Source organism: Rhea pennata, chromosome 5 (genome assembly GCF_028389875.1).
Source record: "Rhea pennata isolate bPtePen1 chromosome 5, bPtePen1.pri, whole genome shotgun sequence".
NCBI classification, from domain to species: domain Eukaryota; kingdom Metazoa; phylum Chordata; class Aves; order Rheiformes; family Rheidae; genus Rhea; species Rhea pennata.
The window spans coordinates 53,108,601-53,121,668 of NC_084667.1; positions in this window are offsets into that span (position 1 = coordinate 53,108,601).

A 13,068-nucleotide genomic window follows, 5' to 3' on the forward strand; every position below is an offset into this window, starting at 1 on the left:
AATTCTTCCTTTTGGTGGATGGCGTGAGCTGAGGCAGAGGGAGGTTGTCACCCCCAAGGCCTGGGGCAAACTGAACAGCATGTGAATTTGAGCCAAAACTCCTACTTGCCTTTATTCACTGTCACTATTGCCTTGTTTTGTGGTGGTTTTATTTTACCCCTAAGGGTCTGACTTCTCTAATTAGCTTTTTTTGTTATATACCAGTGATACATAAAGATTTCCTTTTCTCATCTCTGACTAAATAGAGGATAACAGCTTCATTAGACAATTGAGTGCTCTTCCAGTCAAACAACAATACTTTGTCCCCTAGGAGTTTTCTTTAACCACAGAATACAAGTATCTCTTCTAATTAGGCTGTGCTTGAGGCCCATTGCAAGGGCAATCAGGGTTGCTGGGGTTTTTGGAACTCTCTTCTGAGTAGTACAGGAGGGAGTTCTGCTCTTTCGTTCCCATGTTGCAGAATGAATTTTCAGTGTATCCCTCTACTTACCTGCCTGTTCTAATAAATGAAACTGCTCTCTGTGAAAAAAGCATTTATTTGTTTAAGTCAAGGATTAAACCCTAGGTGGAGAGAGTTTGAAGATTTGGAACACTCAGATGTCAAATCAATATTTAAATATAAAGTACAGTACAATACAGTACAACAGGACTGCTTGTGATGCTCATTTGCAGGAACGTGTGAACAGAGGTGGGAAGGACAGGGCTGAACACCTAATTTATCTTTTTGGCTGTTGTGCAGAGTGTGTATGTGCTGTTTATAAAATGTTAGCAAAAAGAGATGCAATAAGCATTTTAAAAACATGAGTAGCCTATAATCCAGATGGCTATAAACTTACTAGTCAACAGAGGTAGAGATGGTCTTCAGCACAGTCATGAATAGCACTGATCAAAATATGAAAAAGTGCTTCTGAAATTAATTCAGTAACCTGAAGTTGCTTTCAGTTCAAAGGGCTTGAACTATGTGTTCTTACATATTTTTAAAAAGTCTTTGACAAAAAAAAATCATTTCTGTTTTCTTTTGATAAAAATATCAAAATAGATATTGACATTTTTTGTTGTTCTAAAACCTGTAAAATGGACTGAAAGTGATAGTGGAAGGACAGATCTAAGTTGCTTTCTGAGCCCTTAATCCTGCAGAGGGTTTCTATGGAAGCAATTTGGGGCATTTTTTACGCTTTTTAGGCTTGTGCCTGTTTCCTGATGTTTTGGAAGAAATTCAAAGCAAGTCAGATCTGAATCTGCCTATATTGTTGTTCTTAATGTTCTAACTTCTAAAATATCATTATTAGTCTGTAGCATTGCCTGTTAAATATTTCATAGCTTTGGAGCCAGAGTGGCAAAGGGCTTTGCTAAGGCGAATCTACCAAATTGTGCAACGAGCACTGTCGCTATATTTGACTGCAAGGGAAAGAGGAGCATCCAGCACCTAGATCAACAGCAGTGTTAAGCCAGAATAATTTTCCAAAATAATGGGAAGTTCCCAAGCATAAGTGTTGATCTGTTTTGATTCCTTTCAAAGAGGAGGAGATTCCTGAGGAAGTTTTGTAGGAGGGCTGCAGCAGATTCCACTTGCGGAGAGACTGGGGCAGATGTGAATACTGGCACGCCTACAACAGTGCTCAGGCCAAGGAGGACACACTAATCCTTTACCTGGGCTTCCTGCTTTCGCATCTGTAAGACCTGGAGAAAGCTGTAGCTGTTATAATATGCAGCTTATGTTTAATTTATTGCAGCAGGACCCACACCACACAAAGAATGCAATGGGAGTCACGAGGTTTCCTCTCTCATGAAAGCTGTCGAGAGATTCCCCCTTTTCACACAAAGACAAAACTGACTGCAGAAGGACCATAGCTCAAAGGGAGACCCAGGAGAGAGCATCAGTATTCCAGCTCCCAGCTGAACACAGAAACAAACCAAGAGTTCCCCTTTGTGTAGTCTTTGGGCCGGGACAGGGGGCTGATTTTTGTAGTTTGTTGGTTAGGACACTCACTTGAGAAAACAGGATCTTAACCTGAGTCTGCCATCTCCTAGATGAGTTTGTAACAGGGAAAGTATTTCAGATGGACAAGCTTTATTTGCTTTGACCTAGAATTCCCTCCTGAGCCTAGAAACCTCTGTAAGCATTTGGAAAACTGATCTAAGGTTTTGTTGTTCAGTATTTGTCAGCAAGAAAGTTTATTTGTTGATGATTGATATTCATAATCCTTTGTGCTGATCCTAGGCAAGCAGCAAACGTCATTCTCGACTACTGGAGTGGCAAGAGGGAACAGTGGCAGCCACCCCTGAGCTGCACCTGCAGCTGGCCTGGAAGTTTTTGGAGCTCCTGCTGTGTCTCATGGAAAAGGAAAGTGGCTTTTCTGACCCCCCGTTTTATACGCATGCCAATTCTGTATATCGTTGACTGGCCTCTGCTATGTATGAACCCCAGCTATGCAGAAAAATGCTTATGTTCTTCATGAAATACCACTTCAGATGCACTGTGACTCTCAGCTGTCTGTTCGCCTTGGATTATTAGACCTTTAAGAGCACGGGAACATCTGTCTGACTTGAAGTGCTTTGTAGAGTTTTTCTCTGGCTTGGGCCTCTCTCTTTAAACTTGCTTTCATCCTCTGGCAGCCAACTGTATCACAGCAGCTGTGTTGCAGGGAGCTGCTCTGGTAAAGACTGAGCATCCCTCCAAGAGGGAGTCGGCAAGGCATGTGGCCCTGTCTGCGTGCTAGGTACTAAGGGACCAGTGATGTTGACACAAGTGGAGCGAGCTGAAAAGAAGCAGGTACTTTCTGAAAGCTGAGGAGCTCACAAATAATAGCAGAGAGGGCCAGAAGTACTCCCCTGAAGAGGTCAGCTCTTGCAGCAGCTGAGAAGAGCACCAATAGCTCACTCTCCCCTTCCCAGCACAAGGTAGAAATTAAGGGCTCACTGCAGCAGCCAAAAGCAGAGTGATGTAAAGCCAAAACAGACAGGAGGAGAGTTATCCTTGATGCCTGGCAACTCCTTTCAAAGCAAAAGTAGGTCTCCCATTGTTTTTTCCTCTTAACAATAGCACTCCCCATGCAGTTCTTTACCAAAATACAGATTTTTTTAATATCTCCCCACCCCATCATCTCTAGAGTTCTTACTGGGATTTTTTTCTCATCTCTCAACCCTTGACTACTTATTCTCCTATATTTTTTCTTACAAGCCTTTTTTTCTGTCTTCACTAGCCCTTCCTTTCTTTGCTATTTCTTTTTGACTCCTAAATTTCCCCCTGAGCACATGGGTTTACATGGGAACTAACAGATCAGATTTATGGCCTGCAATAGCATGCCACCTCAGTGCATTTTCACAGAAAATATCTATAGAACACTATGCTGTCATAAAACAATCTACATGCCTATCCCAAGCATGAGAAGTGTTCATCCAAAATTCAGAACACTCAAGCTGATAAAGCTTTTAGATTCTGTTCTGCCCCATTGATGAAGCCTGAGAAAATTCTTGCACAGCAGCTTTGACAGCAGGGCCTTGTGCCCTAGATGTACTGTATTTGGAACCCATGAAATTAAAACGATGTCTTCTGGACTAGCTAACTTCCTGTGTGCATATCGTTTGTCTGCGTTTCGTATCTCCAGGAATGGGACCTCCAAAATGCATTTTTCCTTGCTCCTCATCATAAATTTTTAGTTGTCCTTTCAGGAAAGCCTTCCTTCCCTAGGAGGACCTCAGCTGCTACCTAGGGCTTAGCCATAGCATCTATTTGCAAATAGGAAATCCAAGCCTAGGAGTGCCCAGCACAAAGCAGTACATTACAATGCTTGTAATATTCTTCATACTTCTCATGTCATAAGGCCTAAGTAGGAAGATCCAAGGACAGTGTCTTGATCTATCTGTTAAGTGGTTCTCTGAAGGCTTTGAAGCGTTATGAATGCTTCTGGCTTTCCAGTGTAAACATGTATGTTTCCAGTAACTATCCCTACAAGGAACTTGCTTCTGTACCATGCAAATTCAAGCTCCTATTAATGTGAATGCTAGTGGTGTCCTCGAGGGGTCATTACTGGGTCCAGTCTTGTTCAACTTACTCATCAATGACCTGGACAAAGGGACAGAGTGCACCCTCAACAAGTTTGCTGATGATACCAAGCTGGGAGGAGTGGCTGATACACCTGAGGGCTGTGCTGACATTCAGAGAGACCTGGACAGGCTGGAGAGTTGGGTGGAGATAAATCTCTTGGGATTCAACAAGGGCAAGTGTAGGGTCCTGCACCTAGGGAGGAATAACCCGACACACCAGTACAGGCTGACCTGCTGGAAAGCAGCTCTGCCGAGAAGGACCTGGGAGTCGTGGTGGAAAACAAGTTGATCATGAGCCAGCAATGGTCCATTGTAGTGAAGGAGACCAATGGTATCCTGGGCTGGATTAGGAAGAGTGTTGCCAGCAGGTCAAAGGAGATGATCCTGCTGCTCCACTCAGCCCTGGTGAGGCCACATCTGGAGTACTGTGTCCAGTTCTGGACTCCCCAGTATAAAAGAGACATGGAGACAGTCCAGCATAGGGCTGCAAAGATGATGAGAGGACTGGAGCATCTCTCTTACAAGGAAAGGCTGTGAGAGCTGGGCCTGTTTAGCCTGGAAAAGAGAAGACTGAGAGGGGACCTTATCAATGTAAACAAACACATTAATGGAGGGTGTCAAGGGGATGGGGTCGGACTCTTTTCAGTGGTGCCCAGTGACAAGACAAGAGGAAACAGGCACGAACTGAAACACAGAAAGTTCTGCCTGAATGTAAGGAAGAACTTATTTCCTGGGAGAGTGACGGAGCACTGGCACAGGTTGCCCAGAGAGGTTGTGGAGTCTCCTTCTCTGGGAATCTTCAAGGCCCGCCTGGCTGCAACTCTATCTGGCATGCTCTACGTGACCCTGCTGAGCAGGGAGGTTGGACTAGATGATCTCCAGAGGTCCCTTCCAACCTTACCCATTCTGTGATTCTGCAAAGTTTGCAGTAGTGGGGAACTTGTGATTCTGTGGTTTACTCTCCAAGATTTTTAATTATATCACAGACTTAGGTCTGCCCAAATCTGCAGCTGAACAAAGCAAACCTATTCAGTCTTTTGTGGCTCTAAACTGATCTCTTGAGGCTAGAAAGTGCTGATGTATGCTCTTAGATATGCAGAATCCCATCTTTATCTTTGGTGAAGAATAGCACTGACTGATATATCCTTTTTTTGTCTTTTTAAAACTTCCTCTGAACAACAGTTATTCCATCTTGTAGCTTATATCTGTACTATTACCCTTACTCCTTGACTGAGGACACCTGAATGAGATCATTGCCTCCAGGAAATGCTTTCCAAACTCCTCTTTTTGTAGAACTCTAGATTGCTAGAAATCTTTAGATACTCAGTGATAGAGGAGGAAAGCAGCATTGCCTGCATGAGGCAGCAGGCCCTAATGCAGTTCTGAACTTGAACTAAAACTCACTGGATTAGGTAAGAGTCATTCTATTGATCTCTATGTTTGGGATTAGGCTCTTAATGAAGATTTTCATTTAGAAATGCAAATAGAATTATTCCTTAAATATCCGGTTTCTCTAATACTCAGCTACCTGAATCTTCCAGTTGCTGCAAGCAAAACAGTTGCAGTTTTCTCCTCAGTATAGAAAGTCATGTATTCACTGCGCATTTAAATTCTAAGTGAATGTAATACCCATTTTTCTTCTTTGCCTGAGGGAAGCCCTTCCATTTCTGCTCTGCTGGGGTTATATATGACAGAAATTGCCTCTTACGTGGAATGAAGCACATATAAGTAAGTATTTCACCATGTTTGTGGTTATCTAGATACCTTCATAAAACAAAAGGCTGTTGAGAGCTTTGTTTCAATAAAAAGCCTAAAAAATTAGAGAAAGAAAAACTGTCAGGTCTTCCTTTCTTTTTCTTTTCTCTTTTTTTTCTATACAGCTAAGTAGAAAGTGTGATTTGTCCTGAAACATTCCCATGAACAGCAACAGACACTGAGTCTGAACTCAGCTGAATACAAACAGGAAAACAGATCTCTGTATCATCAATGACAGAAGGCCAAATTCACCCCTCTGTGCAGGGGGCTGGGAGCCAGAAAGCTCCAGCAGGATCTCTGCTACTTCTCTGGACTCAACTGGTGATGGGGGAGTCTATCCAGACCATTTTGTCTGCTCAGCGTGCAGGTGCAGCAGGTTCAGCAGAGGCCCCAAAGCATTTGGAAAGCATCTCTTGCTCCTATTCATTGCTCTGTTGAGGGCCCTCTGTTAAACAGAGGAAGCTAATTACTGCTCTCCAAGGACAGGCACTGCATTTCTACATCCTCTGCTTTCCCTGGAAGCAAAAGTGTTAGTTAGGAATGAAACCTGAGCTCCTACTTAGTGAGGAAAAATCCAGTAAAAATAATTTAAGATTCTGTGGCTGTTCCTCAGGCTGCTGAGTGCTGATGCTCTCAGGCAATTTAATACCTAAAAGACTACCTCCTCCTGTTCTCTGTTTAGTGCAGAAGAAAATGGTTTGCTTTGCTTGTGAAGAGAACATTCATTAATTAGCATTAACATGTAATTTGGTGTTTTAAAATTGCCTTATCAACAGAACATCTGAGGTAAGAGCCATCTGCAGCACAAAGGGACGCAGCTCTGCATGGGCTGTGCAAAGAATAGCCTGCCCTAGAATAGGGTGAATAGATGGAGGAAAGGGACCAAGGTGCCAGTTGAGACAAATGAAGCCACAGTGGGAGTTTTCTGTTTTCTTTGCCTTATCCATACTGAGCCAGACTGCCTAATATAGGTTGAGACACTCTCTGCTACGGACTTGATACTGGGGTGTGTCTAAGAGCTCCAGACACCCTTCCCATCCTTGGGCAGCTGTCATTAGCCCCTGCCCAGCTCCTCCCCCAGAGGCAGAAACAGCAACCTTGCTGTCCAGTGCTATGGCAGGGACAAGGTAGGTCTGACAGTCACTGATTTGATCCTCTTGCTTGTCCTTCTCATGCATATCTAAAACCAGAACACCTACTACAGTAGATATTTTCTGAACGTTGATGACAATATGGATCTGGCCCCTATTATCTCACAATCTAAGTACATTAGGGGAAAGGCACCATTTGATCTACATCTGCAAGATATAGATTGGATGTGAGGACATAGGAGATCTCCAGTATGGGCTTTATGAGGCATCTGGATCATTGCTTAGGATATAGCTTTAGTATTGGAGGTCTAGACCAGTTATTCCCTGTACCTCATAGTTCTGCATGATCTTTAGTTGAGCAAATCAGATCTTTTAAAGGAAAGAGAAGGCTTGTCCCAAAGAATTCAAATGATGTGACTATGACTGCACCAGTCCTGGATAAATGAGAACCCTTTGATCAGGTTTGCCAAAGGCTTTTTCGAAAAGGGTGCCTAAGAACTAGACAGTCATGACAGGAGAGACAAAATGTGTCAGGGACAAATGCATGGTGAAGAGATGCAAAGCTCCAAATGAGGCCAATGAGAGCAGGACTGGGCCACAAAAGGAGCAGCAGATTTCTCAAGATATTTAAGCATGAAAACAGTAGGAATTAGGCATATAAATGCCTAAAAAAAATCAAGGTGTTTATGGAGAGTGAGAAGGAGAAGGCCTAATTTAAAGACAGAAGGGCTTTTGCTTAGGTTACTCATGATCATCTAAGACTAAGGATGTATGCAAATCTAAAATAAGCTGAAAGAATGAGCAACATGATAGCAAATGGCATTTACTCTTGACGCATTTAAAATCATGGGTCTTGAAGGAAAATATTTAAACTGTTCACACTCTGCACAGATACAAGATGAACTGTATCAGTTCAGGAAAGAAATTTAATCCTTTTCATAGAGATCTCTGCTGTCAACAAAGCAAGTAGTGTATCAGATTGCACAAGGAATGATATAAAAAATAACACAAAATATGGTGATGTTTTTACTAAAAGCAAGTGGTGACATTCCCTCAGGAGTATTTTGTGAAGTATTAGTCACATCACATAGTGAGGTTTCTAGAAGAGAGTGAGTTCAAAACAGGGTTGTCAGAGTAGCCCAAAATGTTTGAAGGAGCCATATGAGGAACCAGATGATTTGGATTGCTTGGAAAATAAAGAATTAAGTAAAAGCTATAAATATCTATAAAAGCCTGACTGACCTAACGAAAATTATTCAGGAACTTTTGGTCTTCCCAGCTCATAGCACCAGGGTAGGAGGCAATTTTAAAACAAAAGATGAAGTATTTTCACACAGTGCTTAAGGCAGCTGTGGTACTCATGGCCGTAAGTCCTTAGATTGAAAAGTTGGAAAGCTTGAAGAGAGGCTCTACTCAGAGGGATAACTAAACTAGCTCCTTCTAATTAACACTAAAACATCTTGGAGCTCTATTAAACTTCAGAACTAAGGCCCCGTTGTTAGTATTTGGAACCTGAGATTCAGCCTGGTGCAAAGGCAAGAAGAGCCCCTGCCCCTACCCCCATCCCTGTCGCTACCCCTGCCTCAGCCCCAGCCCCTGCCTCTGCCCCTGTCCCTGCCACTGCTACTGTCCCTGTTTCTGCCCCTGTCCCTACCCCTGACCCTGACCCTACTGGGCTCCTGGAGTCTCTGGCAGGATCCTGGATCACTGCTCCAACCCAGAATGGCAATTCCTGTGTCCTCGTGCACCACATCCCTAGGTAAGTGGCTCCACAGATAAAGTATTACCGTTATTTAGAGAAGGATATTCTTGGGGACAGCAATGCCTGGGGAGTCCTTAAGTTCATGCAGTCAGTTCAACCCCACACTACCTTTGTTGGCATTTTCAGGGCAGGAAGGGGCCAAGGAAGCAGATGCTCAGATGACAGTTTCTCACTCCATCTCTCCTTTTTTCTGCAACAGTGGCAGGGAAACAAACAGTATTCAGCTTTATTTTCATCTCTTCAAATGCAATCTTTCCAGTGTAAGCCAAGGAGATCAAAAAAAAGCAACTAGAATGGAAAGTGCTTATGTGTTTCACAATTCTAAAAACTATTATTAGGAAAATGTCTTTTTAATTTTAATTATTTTTTATTCAAGGATTTTGTCACCTCTTCTCCATAAACTGAAAGAGTTAGCACAAGTGCATCTAAGTTCTGCCTCCAGAACTGTACCACCCAAACAGCATTTAATTCAGTGTGTGTACTCCAGCAGTACTAGCGTCTCCTGAGACCTATAGGTCTACTAGTCTTTCCTTGGTGTTCACTGTGCCACTGTTTCAGAACTGAAGGACACCTTGGAGCACTCCAGGAGCAAAGGATTAGGTTTTTAAAGGCAGAAGATGAGGAATAAGATTCTTCAGCACAAAATACACCAGGCAGTCATTCAATATGCATAATTTGGAATTATATTGATGTTGACTGATGGGCCATATGTAAGAAGCAAACTTCAGGTAATGTGGGGATAGTCTTGTGAGCTAGCAGACCCCCAGAATAGGAGTGCATGTCTGAAGACCTGAGTCACTGGCATCTTCTTTTCTTATGACTATATAGAGTTAAAAAAAAAAGAAAAAAAAAATCTAGATCTGGACTGTGGATGCACCTGCATTAATTTTTAATTCTAAGACTATAACTCCAGCTTTTCAATTTAAATAAAGGCTTCCTCCTTGTATTAAAAAAAAAAAAAAACTCTTAATTAAAAACCTTAGTGCTTGTTTGCCATCACTAACTCCCATAAACTTTGTTAGTGCCTGCAGGCAATAAATAGGACTGTCTGTCTCTCACTTTAGAGGTAAGTAAATATTAGGCAATATCAATGTTCTTCCTATGAACTTGTTTCGGAACATTCTAGAACTTAACAAAATTAATTGTTTTGTGATACTTAACACGTATGTGAATGTGACACAGACATTGCTGTCAAAGGTCCAAAAAGCCATAGCCGTGGGGATAACTGGTAATTTCCTGAGGAGGCTATTATAGACCTTTCTGACCGGAGCCTCTGAGAGAACTTCCATCTCCGCAGGCAGCGGCCCACTACTCAGTAGGGGTCACAGGAATCAGCTTGGTTTTCCAAATGTCCTAGGTGAACAGACCAAAGCATTTGGAAGCATATATCATTTCCTGGACTGGTGTCTAAATAACATTTAGAAAAAAATATACTGGGTTCCATGCTATTTGCAGTGGTACCTAGAGAGTATGCTGAGACTGTTAGGGAGAAATCTCTTCTCCAAATAGTGAGCATACTTCGTTTGCCCCTGTAAGAGTTGTGCATATCAGGCGAGAACGGACATGGAAAGGCAGAGATATAGCCGCTCTCAGAATTGGGCACAGTGTTATCTTTTTCTCATTATATGTAAGCAAACCTTTGAACAGGAAAATCAATTAATTCTATGTTAGTGCAAGCACAGTCTAGACTAAGAAAATCAGAGCAAGTCAACATCAATTTGCTTCTGACCTGAAAAAGAAAAGAAAGGACTGCCTTTTAACAGGGTGGATGGATATTCGCAACAGCAGTCTGAGCTTTGAAGATCTTTTCTGTTTACAGACAAACTAACATGGCTTGTACTGGGGAACTAAGAAGCAAGAGTGGAAGACTGATTAACATGTGGGACAGAGACAAAGGAATGATGTGGATTTTTTTTGGCAGTGAGCTTACAATGAGGCTTTCAGTTAACCCATTTCCATCTTTATCAATTGGTTTTGTAATCAAGAAGTTAATTGTTGCTAATTTTTTGCTTTATGTCCTTTTTTTGTCCTTTTTTTTTTTTTTTTTTTTGGTTAGGATGTGGTAGTAGCTGTGCCCCAGCTTCAAGCCTTTCTGATATCTTTGCAAAAATAACACTTTTTCTCATTCTCTACCTCAGTTCCCAGGGCTGTAAAATCAAAGAAGTCTTCTGAAAAGCAGCCTGAGTGTTTCCATGCACAGTAGAGGGTCAATTCAATTTCAGCTGATAAATTAGAGAAGAAATGTCTCACAATAAGCTCAGAGCCATACCCTAGATCCTTTGATTTTATTTCTTAAACTCTGAAATAAAAAAAAGTCGCTCTTTTATGTTGAATGTGAATAACATCTTATCTTAGCTGCATGATCTCTTTAGCATATGAGCTTATGCATAGGAAGATGTTAATACATCCCTATGGCTTTCAAACTGACCCGGGCTCATGTTTGATCAGCTCAGAGCATGGGTGATGCAACAGCACTGGGTGTTACTTCTACTGACCCAGACATTCCCTTCTTAAGTCAGCTTTCAGCCTAGGAGGGCAAATACTGCCATTCAATTCCCACAAGAACAATTAATCTCCCTGTCCATATTATATTAGAGACTGCAGGCTGTGTAATGACATATGGCTCTCCACATGCTCATCACACTTCATGTACTAGAAATTGGATAGTTCTAAAAAAAAAAGAATTGATCTCTACAGACACAAATAGCTTGTTTATAAGAATGGAAGTGGTAATAAATGCCTGCCATCATCACTTTGCAAGACGCTAAGAATCTACTCCTGTCCTCCATATACTAAAACACAGACTGCTTCATAGACTCAAAACCCCTCTCTTACCTTGAAGTCTGTTTTTGCAATTGCCTTTCTCTGAGTGGCAGAACACTTTTAACATTCTTATTTGATCACTTTTGCTCTTTGACATAAATCTTTTCCCGACTTGCTGTACTTTGACAGTTCCTAATATAGCTGTGCCTAATGAGTCAAATTCTGATAGCAGAAGTACTGATTGCAGAATTAACAGTTTCATATCCATTTCCAAAATGGATATGCAATTTGCGTGCGATGCAAAAAATAGAAAAATTCATCACTCCTCCTATGCTACTACAATGGGGGAATGTCTGTTATACCTGGAAAACATTTAGTACCTCTATTGTTATGGACTTCAATGGATGCAAGACCACACCCTGAGAAAGGAGGAAAAAATAAGTCATAGGCGCTGCATATTCTACTACATTTCTAAGAAGGGGGGCCCAGGGAAGAAATGTGTTTCCTGCAAGCAACTGGATTAGAACTAGGCTAATTTATAGCCCTAATAAGATAAACATTTATATGTGAGGATACGTAAATATTGACTGGGTAAACAAAGCTTGATAAACAGATCAATCTGTTTTTAGTTTGTTAGGAATACCTAGGAATTAACAAGCTCAATAATGTTCAATATTGCAGACTCAGAGACTAAAATGATGCAGTGTACCCTGAAGAAGTAAAAGGCCATTGTATGTAACTGAAAAAACTCCGCCAAAACCTGAAAAACAAAAAGAAGGGACATCTATTTTCTTGGAGGGTGCAGGTTTCTCATGCAACAAGAACTGTCATGGATGTTAATTTTGGTTTTAGAAACATTTTGCCATCAATCAATATCATGCACAAAACACTGCTCAGAGGATCAGTGTACTTCCAGCTTTTCTGTACTCTTAAATAGAAAAGGCAACAGACAAAGGAAGATTGATTTTTTTTATGAGTGGGCTTTTATGATCCAAATCAGGCTTTTGAGGCATAAGTTTAGAACAGACAGAAACTAGAGGCCATTTGGGAGTACATTTGCACATGCATATGGAAAGAAATGGTGGAAACCTGTAACGTAATCTGAATTCCTTGGTCTCGTAGAACAGTCCTTGTCATCTTAGAACAAGTCCTTTCTTTCAGCTTCTTGAGTGTAGGGCTCTCTAATGGCATAATGATAGTGTAGGATGGAGAAGGGGAGTGTGTTGTTTCTGAATTTTGTTTTCTGATATAAGTCCCTGGCTCTTGGGACCTCTGAATTTGCTTTAGTGATAATAAACTCCCCAGCTACCAGCAGCAATGAACAGCAGAGCTCTCCATTAGAAGGAGTAAAACTAGTGGATATCCAGATGGCACATACGCACAGGCACTTCTAGATGGCCAGTGTTGGATGAGGTGTATCCTATCCTAATCTCCTTCCTGAAAATACCCTTCACAACCATCCTACCCCCATGCTGGGTGTGAGAAGATGGTGCAAGTGGAGTCTGATACCTTGACATTTATTGGAGCCCATTGCCTGGACAGCCCCTGCAGCCGAGGGGATCAGAGGCTCCTAGTGTGTGGCTGGTCCTCCAGCACGCTGTTGGTTGTGGATGGTAATGGGCAGGCTGTGTGCAGGGACAGAGCGGGGAA